Here is a 14,367-nt window from a genome sequence, read left to right as displayed (position 1 = left end):
TCCTGTCGATCGCCGCTTGGTGCGCCGCGCACCCTCCGCTGCTGTGGGCCGTCTTTAAAAGGTTTTAACACTCCTTAATCCGTGTGATGCCGACAGAATCTTCACCGAAAGCCATCTGAATCTTTCGAATGGTTTCCAACTGGCTGTCTCTAACAGCTTCTGAAAAAAAATTCATGGAGCAAAGCGGCAGTCGCTCTGCCATTTTCCTGACAATAAAATCAGATGATGGGGTGGACCAGTGCTCACGTCAAAGCCTGCCCACAGGCGAATGACACAACCGACAGGCGTGAAAAACTCACGCATGCCCACGAAGGTTCAAGCTTGGCTGATGCAATCACACATGATTCAAATCCATATAGTTTTTGAAAAAAATAAAAGGTCCGTTACTTTTTGGACAGACCTTGTACACCGGGAGCAACTAGGGGTTTAAGGACCTTGCCCAAGGCCTCTTAGTGATTTTCCGGTCAGGCTGGGATTTGAACCGAGGATCCTCTGGTCTCAAGCCCAACGCTTAACAACTAGACCATCACCTCCCCAAGATAGCTCAAAGCCCAAGTCAATTCAATTTATTTCATTTATATAGTGCCAACTCCAAACAAAACTGCACTTCACATGAGTAAGATCTAACCTAGAAAGAAACCTCAAGCATACCAGAGTCAGAAGGGTGACCCACTGCTTAGGCTATTCTAACAGTTACAAGGATTTTACAAAGGTTTACAAAGCTGAAAAAACAGAAAACCAGAATAACATCAAAAACACAGTCCATTATTGAGATGGCCACGCAAGCAAGGCACATTAGTTTCCTTACAATCCTTTTCTTCATAGACACAGCCATCTAGGGGGCTCAGAAACAAAACTAAAAAGACTTCACGAGGCCTCAGTTGAACACTCACTAGTGCTAACCATTGAGCCACTGTGCTGCCTCTCCCGAATGTAAGAAAGCTAATTTGCTTGTTTTATTGTCAACAATCTTGGATATTTTAGTAAAAACAACTTTTATTTTAATTTGCAGTTGTCTTCAGTTGATCATACAGATGTTTTATTGTCAACGATCTTTGTTATTTTAGTAAAAACAACTTTTATCATACTAGTGCTAAGTTGTGAAATGATTTAGAGTATTTTGTGATTTAATAGTGTCCTGTGCTGACAATGGAGGAACACTCCCTCTGTGCTCTGAGCTTTTTTGTGTCTCGTGTTTGGTCACACATGCACATTTAGTGCATGTGAGTCCCACCCTGTGAAACTGTTTACTCCTTCCTGTGTTTATAAAGAGACAAGAGTACTCACTACTCACCACATAGCTGTTGAAGGTCCCTTCCCACACCAAGATGGAAAGTCGCAGCAATATGTTTAAAAACTGCATTTAATGACTAAAAATGTCTCTGACCAAGAACATGGTCGAACTACAGTCCACAAATGTTTGGGTTTTTCCCATGTAAAGAGATGTTCACACTTTATAAAGGCTCCAACTGCCTTTCATTCTGCTTAATGTGGACAGAAGGAGGGTGAGGGTGGTTGGAGAAGGGATGTTTTGGGAAGGTTGGCCAATGAGGGAAGCTTTCTTATGATCCTGAAAACAGAGTTAATCCATCATCTTGTGGCAGAAATAAAGATTTAGGGCAACATTATTTAGCCAAAATATATGTAAGTTAAACAGTTGTCCCCCATTTTCCATCATCCTTCTGGTGTCCACTAACCATCCAGCACGTAGCAGGCACACCTGTGGAGTATGACAAAACAAAGTTACTTTTGCGATTTATCTGGTCCATCAAAGCCCACCACTAATTAAAGCCCACACATCCTCATTATGTCCTCTTTTAATTTGGTGTGCTACAAGATCATCAGTTTTTTTTTTGTTTTTTTTAATTATTGTCCACACAGTCTGGGTAGGATGGACAAACTCACTCCCTCATTCTACATTGTTACCAGCAGAGGGAATACATTGAATGTTAATTTATTAATAAACTAGTGCATTGCCCATGGGAATCCCTGGGTTTTAGATTGGGTAGTGTTTAGAAAATAAGTAGCTGACATTTTTCAAGGGTGGTAATAAAGAATCTATAATGATTTGGAATGGTGTATGAGTCTAGAATGTAATTGTCAACATCCATTATTCACTGTTGTTAGGTAATATCCCAAATTTCTCCAAAAATATTAGTCCTATCAACATTCCGTTTTGGCAGCGTTCATCCTTGACCCAAAATACATAAGCATATCAAACAGTAAATGTCAACTCTCCCCAGTTTGTCCGTGATTGAAGTTAAACACACGCACATACACAGAGGCCACTTGGCTTTTAATATATAGACAAGGTTGGGTAGGATTACTTTGAAAAAATACATGTGGATTACATGTATGTATGTACATACATTTGGATTACTTGTAATCTGATTACTTTGGGATTACATTTCAAAGTAATCCTACCCAACCCTGTATATAGATGATTTACTGCCCCCTGCTGGAATGGCATGTGAGTCTATAATATAATTGGTTAATGTCCATTCCTTCACTGTTGTTAGCTAATAATCCCTAATTTCTCCAAAGATATTAGTCCTATCAACTTTACGTTTTTGTGGCGTTCATCCTTGACCCAAAATACATAATCATACAAAACTGCAAACATCAGCTCTCCCCAGTTCTCCTTGTTCAAAGCCATACACACACGCACACACACGTACACAGAGGCCACTTGGCTTTTAATATATAGATACATTTTTCACAGCTTCAAAAGCAGAAACAGATTGACAGATTTTTGAAATCAAAATCCACCAGTTGGATCCCGAAGAAGCAGTCATTGAGGAAGAGTAGAAAAAAGTATTTGGAAATGTGCATGTAACACACACACACACACACACATGTGCCACTCGACCATGTGATGCTGTAATTGGTGCTGGAATCTTTTTCCATTTGAAGTGAAGCAGATTGTGTTTTTCAGCTCTTCAGAGGTTGTCCAGCCCTCTCATCCCTGACTGCAGTTATTTCATCTTCTAACGACCGGCTGCTTGTGTTAATGGTGTCAGCACTGACTTAATTGTGCTTGGCGCTCCGACTGCACCGAGCGGGTGCAAGTTTTGTGATGGAGGATCAAGCTGTCGGTGATGTCCGGGCCTGTGGATCATCTTGAGATTGTAAAACCAACTTCAGAACAACACGGATCAACATACGATTAATTGAGAGTTAAAAATTTGGCGTGTTATAGGTGCTGTAAGTAATTTATCTTATTTCACACATTATTCTGACACCCATAATTTTTTGCTTTGCTTGTTTCCCTTTATAATCAGTGTTAGACATTCAGGTGGTGCACACAGTCAGGATAGAACAGTGATTAACGGAACAAACGATGAATTGGAATTACCTCAGTGAACGTCCTTTGGTTGGTTTTAAGGTGCCCTAAGAAGTATTTTACCTTGACTCCACAATTTTATTTATTTATACGGTACCAAATCACAACATAAGTCACGCCAAGGAACTTGGCAAGCTATCTTGCCAACACCCCTGACGAGCACATTGGTCACAGTGGTGAGGAAAAACTCTCTCAGTACTTATTTGAGGAAGAAACCTCAAGCAGACCAGACTCATAGAGGTGACCCACCGCTTAGGCCATTCAAACAATAACAGAGATCAAATAAAGTACAACAAACATGCAAAACACGAACAAGAAACGCAAAAACAATTTAAAAGCCCTGTTGTGGGAGAACACTTGTTCTCAAAGCAAACTGAAGAATACTGTTGAAGTGGCAGACCATAAGCAGTATCGCTACGAGCAGTAGTACTGTTAAAATATTAACGATTCCCATTCCTGTTTCTAAATAAAATGTTTATCTTTGACTGTTTGTTGCCTCTGAACTTAAATTATTACTTCAAGGTCCTGCTAACTGTCATCTCTGTGCAGTAGGTTAAAAATCTGCCATTAATAATACTCCTCTAACATGTTGCCAAATTAGTCTTTCAAAAAGCCCAAAATATCAGCACTTGCAGAGGGCTTCACCTCTCCTAGGATCCATACAGATACAGCCCAAAACCTCAGCCTGACTTGACAAGTGTTAAAAATAATAAGAATAAGAATACTAACAGTAATAATAACAATAATAATAATAATAATAATAAAAACTAGAAGCACTCAGAGAGCGCAAACCTCCGCCAAGGCCATAGGGTCCCTGACGTCACATGGAATACCCTTTGGCAACGAGACTTATTCCACGTATTCATGCATCTACCATCATGTTTCAGATTCAGTGGTTAAACCCTTAGATCTTCAGCAAATGTATTTATAAAGACAAACTGCATGAACTACACGTTTTTTTTTAAATTTTCTAATAAGTTCATTCAATGAGGAGAAACAAATGTAAAATTATTATTGTGTCGTAACTTAATTTTTCTTCAGCCTTCATGAAGTTAGAAGTTAGTCCAAGATACACCCCTGGTAAAAATTTCATTGAAATCCGTTGAGGATTTTTTGAGTTATCCTGCTAACAAACCAACCAACCACCCAACAAAAAAACGGATGCGACCGAAAACATAACATCCTTGGCAGAGGTAAAAAAGATCCTGGTTTGGCCTCCTGGGTTCAGACTTTGGTGTTGACACAAGAAAACATGACTCAGCGATTTCCTTTCACTGAATTTGAACAGAGCTTTTTCTTTTCTGAGAAAGTGCTTCACATTTCCTGCCTGTGTTCCAAGAATGTTCCCTGTGTTCCCTGTGAATTTCAAGTGACTGGCAGTAATAGGACTGTGCTGAGCACAGACAGAGGGACGAAAAGCTTGCATAAAAAATCACTGCAAAAAAAAAAAACATTCAAAAATCATTTTACATTGACACTTTTGTCAACTATTGCTAATTAACAAACACCAACACAATTTATCATCATGCCCATTTGCAATCACATTATTCAATAAACTGTAAAGCTCAAATAAACAACTGTAAATCAGAAAAACAATCCGATTCAGTTCCAATTTTGATTAAATACATGTTGCATTGTAACATAAAACACATTTTGCAATGTCGTACACGTTACTGACCTGAAAACAAATTAATGACGAGCTAAAACAAAAATTTAATTCATGATGCAAATCAAGGAGCCATCCTGGGAGATATCAGTCTTGCTCACCCCCTACTGGTCAGGATTAAGTACTGCCGTAATAAATAATTAGGTTTTCAGTATTTACATTATAAATCTGCACAGTTTTTCCTGCTGTAAATAAAAGTAAAACTAAAGCTGCCTTCAATGCCCATTTTGAAAAATGAAAACCATACAGATTCTGTCATTTACTTGCTGGCTTGCCTCTACTGGTGGTTGGCTCTCACTGCGGTATTGTATCACTTCCTGTTCCGGAGCACAGCGGTGTTTTTCTGTATCTGTTAGCTGTTTAATCTGCGCAGTTAGATTGATCTAGTTATCTAGATTACGATTTGTTTCCCAGTGTAATCTTTACGTGCCTTAACTAAAGCACTCCTGCTGAATCACCTCTAAATTATTTACACATTATTCACTTTGCGTGTTTTTAGGAATCCGCTAGCTTAGCGTAGCTACTAGCTCTTAGCCGATTTAGCATGGCAGCTTCTCCTGTCTCTCCCGCACTTTTCTGCTCTGGGTGTGAAATGTTTAGTTATTCCTCGGCCTCCTTTAGCAGTAACGGTACTTGTAATAAGTGTAGCTTATTTGTAGCTTTGGAGGCCAGGCTGGGCGAATTGGAGGCTCGGCTCCGCACCGTGGAAAATTCTACAGTTAGCCAGGCCCCTGTAGTCGGTGCGGACCAAGGTAGCTTAGCCGCCGTTAGTTCCCCCCTGGCAGATCCCGAGCAGCCGGGAAAGCAGGCCGACTGGGTGACTGTGAGGAGGAAGCGTAGCCCTAAACAGAAGCCCCGTGTACACCGCCAACCCGTTCACATCTCTAACCGTTTTTCCCCACTCGACGACACCCGCCGAGGATCAAACTCTGGTTATTGGCGACTCTGTTTTGAGAAATGTGAAGTTAGCGACACCAGCAACCATAGTCAATTGTCTTCCGGGGGCCAGAGCAGGCGACATTGAAGGAAATTTGAAACTGCTGGCTAAGGCTAAGCGTAAATTTGGTAAGATTGTAATTCACGTCGGCAGTAATGACACCCGGTTACGCCAATCGGAGGTCACTAAAATTAACATTAAATCGGTGTGTAACTTTGCAAAAACAATGTCGGACTCTGTAGTTTTCTCTGGGCCCCTCCCCAATCGGACCGGGAGTGACATGTTTAGCCGCATGTTCTCCTTGAATTGCTGGCTGTCTGAGTGGTGTCCAAAAAATGAGGTGGGCTTCATAGATAATTGGCAAAGCTTCTGGGGAAAACCTGGTCTTGTTAGGAGAGACGGCATCCATCCCACTTTGGATGGAGCAGCTCTCATTTCTAGAAATCTGGCCAATTTTCTTAAATCCTCCAAACCGTGACTATCCAGGGTTGGGACCAGGAAGCAGAGTTGTAGTCTTACACACCTCTCTGCAGCTTCTCCCCCTGCCATCCCCTCATTACCCCATCCCCGTAGAGACGGTGCCTGCTCCCAGACTACCAATAACCAGCAAAAATCTATTTAAGCATAAAAATTCAAAAAGAAAAAATAATATAGCACCTTCAACTGCACCACAGACTAAAACAGTTAAATGTGGTCTATTAAACATTAGGTCTCTCTCTTCTAAGTCCCTGTTGGTAAATGATATAATAATTGATCACATATTGATTTATTCTGCCTAACAGAAACCTGGTTACAGCAGGATGAATATGTTAGTTTAAATGAGTCAACACCCCGAGTCACACTAACTGTCAGAATGCTCGTAGCACGGGCCGGGGAGGAGGATTAGCAGCAATCTTCCATTCCAGCTTATTAATTAATCAAAAACCCAGACAGAGCTTTAATTCATTTGAAAGCTTGTCTCTTAGTCTTGTCCATCCAATTGGAAGTCCCAAAAAACAGTTTTATTTGTTATTATCTATCGTCCACCTGGTCGTTACTGTGAGTTTCTCTGTGAATTTTCAGACCTTTTGTCTGACTTAGTGCTTAGCTCAGATAAGATAATTATAGTGGGCGATTTTAACATCCACACAGATGCTGAGAATGACAGCCTCAACACTGCATTTAATCTATTATTAGACTCTATTGGCTTTGCTCAAAAAGTAAATGAGTCCACCCACCACTTTAATCCTATCTTAGATCTTGTTCTGACTTATGGTATGGAAATAGAACACTTAACAGTATTCCCTGAAAACTCCCTTCTGTCTGATCATTTCTTAATAACATTTACATTTACTCTGATGGACTACCCAGCAGTAGGGAATAAGTTTCATTACACTAGAAGTCTTTCAGAAAGCGCTGTAACTAGGTTTAAGGATATGATTCCTTCTTTATGTTCTCTAATGCCATATAACAACACAGTGCAGAGTAGCTACCTAAACTCTGTAAGGGAGATAGAGTATCTCGTCAATAGTTTTACATCCTCATTGAAGACAACTTTGGATGCTGTAGCTCCTCTGAAAAAGAGAGCTTTAAATCAGAAGTGTCTGACTCCGTGGTATAACTCACAAACTCGTAGCTTAAAGCAGATAACCCGTAAGTTGGAGAGGAAATGGCGTCTCACTAATTTAGAAGATCTTCACTTAGCCTGGAAAAGAGTCTGTTGCTCTATAAAAAAGCCCTCCGTAAAGCTAGGACATCTTTCTACTCATCACTAATTGAAGAAAATAAGAACAACCCCAGGTTTCTTTTCAGCACTGTAGCCAGGCTGACAAAGAGTCAGAGCTCTATTGAGCTGAGTATTCCATTAACTTTAACTAGTAATGACTTCATGACTTTCTTTGCTAACAAAATTTTAACTATTAGAGAAAAAATTACTCATAACCATCCCAAAGACGTATCGTTATCTTTGACTGCTTTCAGTGATGCCGGTATTTGGTTAGACTCTTTCTCTCCGATTGTTCTGTCTGAGTTATTTTCATTAGTTACTTCATCCAAACCATCAACATGTTTATTAGACCCCATTCCTACCAGGCTGCTCAAGGAAGCCCTACCATTATTTAATGCTTCGATCTTAAATATGATCAATCTATCTTTGTTAGTTGGCTATGTACCACAGGCTTTTAAGGTGGCAGTAATTAAACCATTACTTAAAAAGCCATCACTTGACCCAGCTATCTTAGCTAATTATAGGCCAATCTCCAACCTTCCTTTTCTCTCAAAAATTCTTGAAAGGGTAGTTGTAAAACAGCTAACTGATCATCTGCAGCGGAATGGTCTATTTGAAGAGTTTCAGTCAGGTTTTAGAATTCATCATAGTACAGAAACAGCATTAGTGAAGGTTACAAATGATCTTCTTATGGCCTCGGACAGTGGACTCATCTCTGTGCTTGTTCTGTTAGACCTCAGTGCTGCTTTTGATACTGTTGACCATAAAATTTTATTACAGAGATTAGAGCATGCCATAGGTATTAAAGGCACTGCGCTGCGGTGGTTTGAATCATATTTGTCTAATAGATTACAATTTGTTCATGTAAATGGGGAATTCTTCACAGACTAAAGTTAATTATGGAGTTCCACAAGGTTCTGTGCTAGGACCAATTTTATTCACTTTATATATGCTTCCCTTAGGCAGTATTATTAGACGGTATTGCTTAAATTTTCATTGTTACGCAGATGATACCCAGCTTTATCTATCCATGAAGCCAGAGGACACACACCAATTAGCTAAACTGCAGGATTGTCTTACAGACATAAAGACATGGATGACCTCTAATTTCCTGCTTTTAAACTCAGATAAAACTGAAGTTATTGTACTTGGCCCCACAAATCTTAGAAACATGGTGTCTAACCAGATCCTTACTCTGGATGGCATTACCCTGACCTCTAGTAATACTGTGAGAAATCTTGGAGTCATTTTTGATCAGGATATGTCATTCAAAGCGCATATTAAACAAATATGTAGGACTGCTTTTTTGCATTTACGCAATATCTCTAAAATCAGAAAGGTCTTGTCTCAGAGTGATGCTGAAAAACTAATTCATGCATTTTTTCCTCTAGGCTGGGCTATTGTAATTCATTATTATCAGGTTGTCCTAAAAGTTCCCTAAAAAGCCTTCAGTTAATTCAAATGCTGCAGCTAGAGTACTGACGGGGACTAGAAGGAGAGAGCATATCTCACCCATATTGGCCTCTCTTCATTGGCTTCCTGTTAATTCTAGAATAGAATTTAAAATTCTTCTTCTTACTTATAAGGTTTTGAATAATCAGGTCCCATCTTATCTTAGGGACCTCGTAGTACCATATCACCCCAATAGAGCGCTTCGCTCTCAGACTGCAGGCTTACTTGTAGTTCCTAGGGTTTGTAAGAGTAGAATGGGAGGCAGAGCCTTCAGCTTTCAGGCTCCTCTCCTGTGGAACCAGCTCCCAATTCAGATCAGGGAGACAGACACCCTCTCTACTTTTAAGATTAGGCTTAAAACTTTCCTTTTTGCTAAAGCTTATAGTTAGGGCTGGATCAGGTGACCCTGAACCATCCCTTATGCTGCTATAGACGTAGACTGCTGGGGGGTTCCCATGATGCACTGTTTCTTTCTTTTTGCTCTGTATGCACCACTCTGCATTTAATCATTAGTGATTGATCTCTGCTCCCCTCCACAGCATGTCTTTTTCCTGGTTTCTCTCCTTTGTCAGGGACATCCCTGCTTATTTCAGCAAGACAATGCCAAGCCACATTTTGCACATGTTACAATAGCATGGCTTCATAGTAAAAGAGTTTGGGTACTAGACTGGCCTGCCTAAGGTCCAGACCTGTTGCCCATTGAAATTGTGTGGCGCTTTATGAAGCACAAAATACGACAACGGAGACCCTGAGCTGTTGAACAACTGAAGTCATACATCAAGCAAGAATGGGAAAGAATTCCACCTACAAAGCTTCAACAATTAGTGTCTTCAGTTCCCAAATGCTTATTAAGTGTTGTTAGAAGGAAATGTCATGTAACACAGTGGTAAACATACCACTGTCCCAGCTTTTTGAAACGTGTTGCAGGCATCCATTTTAAAATGAGCAAATATTATACATAATAGTAGAAAGTTCTCCAGATTCTCTGAATTTTCTGATTATATTACGGACTGTAGATGATGGAATCCCTAAATTCCTTGCAATTGAACATTGAGAAACATTGTTCTTAAACAGTTGGACTATTTTTTCTTGCAGTTGTTCACAAAGTGCTGATCCTCACCCCATCTTTGCTTGTGAATGGCTGATCCTTTTGTGGATGCTCCTTTTATACCCAATCATGAGTGTCCTCAGTTCCCAAATGCTTATTGAGTGTTGTTAGAAGGAAAGCTGTTGTAACACAGTGGTAAACATACCACTGTCCCAGCTTTTCTGAAACGTGTTGCAGGCATCCATTTCAAAATGAGTAAATATTTGCTCAAAAATAATAAAATTTATCAGTTTGAACATTAAATATCTTGTCTTTGTGGTGTATTCCATTGAATATAGGTTGAAGAGGATTTGAAAATCATTGTATTCTGTTTTTATTTACATTTTACACAGCGTCCCAACTTCACTGGAATTGGGGTTGTAGCTCAAAAGTTACCACGTACCTCTCCCAAACTACCTGAGCAGAGGTTGCAACAAGTGCAGCAGATAGAATATTTAGAGGAGCAGTGTGTGTTTTGGGAGGATCCATCATAACCACTCGTGGTGTTTATTAGTTGTACAGTTTTCCCACAGATAAGATTTTTGAGGGAGAAGTGGAAGTGTTTTGTACATGCCTCGCATTAAAAGTGGGAAATATAGATGAGCACAGTATGAGAAATGCACTTCAAAAACTACTTGATGCCAGAGTCGTGGAGAAAGAAGGATTTTATCTGTATCTTTAAAGGTGGGAACACGAAGACTTTGAAATGAAGTGTCTGTTGCTGCAGTCTTATGCCCTGTCACACATAGCAAGAATTTGTCGGAAGCATGTTTGACATGGCAAATATAGCCATAATCTGACGCAGTTGGGAGGAAAAGAGCATTTTACACAGTGTCCCAACTTCATTGGAACTGGGGTTGTATTTCACATCATTTGTATATTTGTCAAATAATGTTATAAACATATTGATATTGGATTTGTCAAATGTTTGTTTACGAGGTCTATTAGAAAAGTATCTGACCTTATTATTTTTTTCAAACACCATATGGATTTGAATCATGTGTGATTACATCAGACATGCTTGAACCCTCGTGGGCATGCGAGAGTTTTTTCATGCCTGTGGGTTACGTCATTCACCTGTGGGCAGTCTTTGAGAGGAGTGGCCCACCCTCTCGTCGTTTTTTTTTTTTCATTGTTTAGGAATGGCTCAGAGACTGCTGCTTTGTTTGATAAATTTTTTTCAAAACTGTAAGGCACAACTGAGTGGACACCATTCGATAAATTCAGCTGGTTTTCATTGAAAATTTTAATGGCTGATGAGAGATTTTGGTCTGGTAGTGTCGCCGTAAGGACGGCCCACGGCGCCTGACGGCGATCTGCGCTCTGAGGCGGCGTCGTCTCGCTGTTTCAAGTTGAAAACTTCCACATTTCAGGCTCTGTTCACCCAGTAAGTCGTCAGAGAACAGAGAACTTTCAGAAGAAGTCAGCATGAGGAGTTTATGCGGACATTCCACTGTTAAAGGTCATTTTGTAATGGAAAGAACGTGCGGGCAGTCACATGTCAGGCCGCACCCGACCGCGGGGGGTCGCGACAGGAAAAACACCTCTGTTGGAAACCTTAACGGACAACAGATTCGCAGCGTCGTCACGGAAACGATTCTGCGAATTTGCGCGCACATTCTTTCATTACAAAATGACCTTTAACAGTGGAATGTCCACATAAACTCCTCATGCCGGCCTCTTCTGATTCTTCTCTGTTCTCTCACGACGTCCTGGGTCAACAGAGCCTTAAATTAGGATGATTTCAGCGCGAAACAGCCAGACGACATCACCTGGGAGCGCTGCGCGATGTCACGCTCCGTGGGAAGTCCTTAAAGGAACAGAAACACCCCGTAATCTCTCATCAGCTGTTAAACTTTTCACCAAAAACCAGCTGAATTTCTCGAATAGTGTCCACTCAGATATCCCTCATAGATCCTGAAAAAAAGTTTGATAAAGCAATGCGCACCGTCTCGAGCAGCATGTGAAACAAAGGAATTCAGCCGAGAGGGCGGGACCAGTGCTCACTCAAAGCCTGCCCACAGGGAAATTACATCACCGACACGCGTGAAAAAACTCACGCATGCGCACGAGGGTTCAAGCATGATTGGTGTAATCGCATGTCATTCAAATCCATATAGTTTTTTTTTTTTATAAAACTGCCGGTTAGTTTTTTAGATACCTCGTACATGCACTTACGTGTGTCAAAGTAAATTGTTTTTGAACTTCCTTTTCGCAAACCGAATAATAATGACGTTTAGACTTATTGACTTTCTTAGTACACAGTAAAATTACCAGTGTTAAATTAACACCCTACAGTGAACATATGGTCCCACTCAGTGTTTTACACTGGTGATTGTACTGTGTAATGAATGGCAGTCTGCAATGTCACTATTGTTAATGTGGATGTCCTTTGAAGAAAAAAGCTTATGACTTGATGCTCCAGGGTGTGGATTTCTTCCTGCATGTCCTCTTCAATAACAGCACGATTACCAACGGGCGATTGAGATTTTTGGAGAGCAACATGTTCTACCTTCAAGACAACATCTTTTCCAGTGACACCCATGCATTTTTCACCAAGACAATGCAAAAGCACATTCTGCACACATTCCAAAAGCAAGAGGGTGTGGTTAATGGACTAGTCCACCTGCAGTTCATACTTTCCCCAACAGAGTGGGTTGATTTTGAAACAAAACATGCAGTAATGACAACCCCATGCTGTTGCACACCTCAAGACATGCTTGCAGGAGGAATTTGACAAAATAACACCTAAAATTCTTCATCATTGGCATCTTCAATGTCAAAACCTCTTTAAAGTCTACTGAAAATGTGCATGATCGCGTACATAGGTGCCTGAAAGCTGAGAACTCGAGTGACTGAAAAAGCCTTTAGGGAAAGCCACTGCTTCACCTGCATATGGCCGATAGATAGGTAGTTACTTTGAAGAGGTGGGGATGAACCGGTGTGCTGGTCTGTGGTGTTGTGGTTGCTGAGAAGTGTAGAAGCAGAGCAAACTCCCAGAGTTGACTTGACTGTCTACCACCTGCTGGACAGGTCTAGTATTGTTGCATAGAACAAAAAGTTATCAACATATGCTTTATGGAAATTAGAGGCAGTTGTGATTGAAGATACATGTAGCTTGAAATTACCTTGTTTGTCTGTTTCTTTTATTCCTAAACCCTTGGCCTTATGACCACCAAAGCTAAAACTGCTTGTATGCAAGAGTCAGTGAGAATTCTGCTATTTAAAGATCTCTGTTTTTTTTTTTTTTTTTTTTTTGTGTGTTTTTGCAGTTGGCTTTAGACCGCTTACATGATTTAACAGAAATGAAGTACCAGAAAACACAATTACAGAAATCCCAGTTGGTGGTGGTGGTGGTGGGGGGGATCACCATTTGTAAAGTCCATTCCTTTTGGGTTTATTCTTATCAGCAAATGTGACCACTTCAGTCCGCAACAAGTGAAAATTCGATTTTCAACAAGCTGGTAACCCCAAATGAAAAGTCAAATCTATGTAGAAATTGCTTTAAAATAACAGCATTCATGTCCTGAAGTACACCAATCAGGGTCAAGATCTGGTTACTGCTGAGATTTCATGGATAGGGTTGAAGGATGTTAATTTCCAGATGTGCAAAACAAAACTGCCCATAGACTAGTGGCAGGAATTACCGCTAAAGTTACAGGTACAATACAAAGAGTAGTGTCTCTGCAAGCCTTTCTTTGCTTGACTGTATACTGTGGTAAGTGCTCCTCAAGCTGCCTTGTGAGCAAGATCAAGGACATGTAGTGCACGTCACCCAGGATGCCATTTCACATCTAACTGGAGACATAAAACAGTCCCCAGGCTGCCGTATTGACTCAAACACCTCGGCTGCTTATGATGCTGCTTGTTTCAGAGAACCCACAGGGAAATCAACTTTCAAACAGCGGCGTACTTGTCTCCTGCCAAACATGTATGCACCGCGAGGTAATAAAGAGGCGCATATGCGCGCTGGTATTTCCACTCCCGTCTGTGGACCTTCACTTCAAAGTAGAACACAGTCCCTGGTGTCAGAGCTTTGATAGACATGGATAAGAGTCATTGTGGCTGTAATATATAAAGCTGTTGCACGTTGACATTTCTGTGATGGTGCCGGTGACACTGTCGACTCAGTAACACAATGAGAAAAACACCTGGGAGCTTTAGAGGGAAATCAAGT

At 40.6% G+C, this 14,367-nt stretch overlaps 1 long non-coding RNA gene across 1 annotated transcript; it reads right to left on the bottom strand.

The window, feature by feature from the left end:
• Nucleotides 1-792: 792 nt before the first annotated feature.
• LOC117500584 lies at nucleotides 793-13,821 on the bottom strand. Its single transcript, XR_004557800.1, has 3 exons — nucleotides 13,811-13,821; nucleotides 7,795-7,799; nucleotides 793-898 (listed from the first exon to the last, which is right to left on the bottom strand). It is a non-coding gene; the product is annotated as an uncharacterized LOC117500584 (long non-coding RNA).
• Nucleotides 13,822-14,367: the final 546 nt, after the last annotated feature.

Source organism: Thalassophryne amazonica, chromosome 2 (assembly GCF_902500255.1).
Source record: "Thalassophryne amazonica chromosome 2, fThaAma1.1, whole genome shotgun sequence".
NCBI classification, from domain to species: Eukaryota; Metazoa; Chordata; class Actinopteri; order Batrachoidiformes; family Batrachoididae; genus Thalassophryne; species Thalassophryne amazonica.
This window is presented reverse-complemented; position numbering and strand designations above follow the sequence as displayed.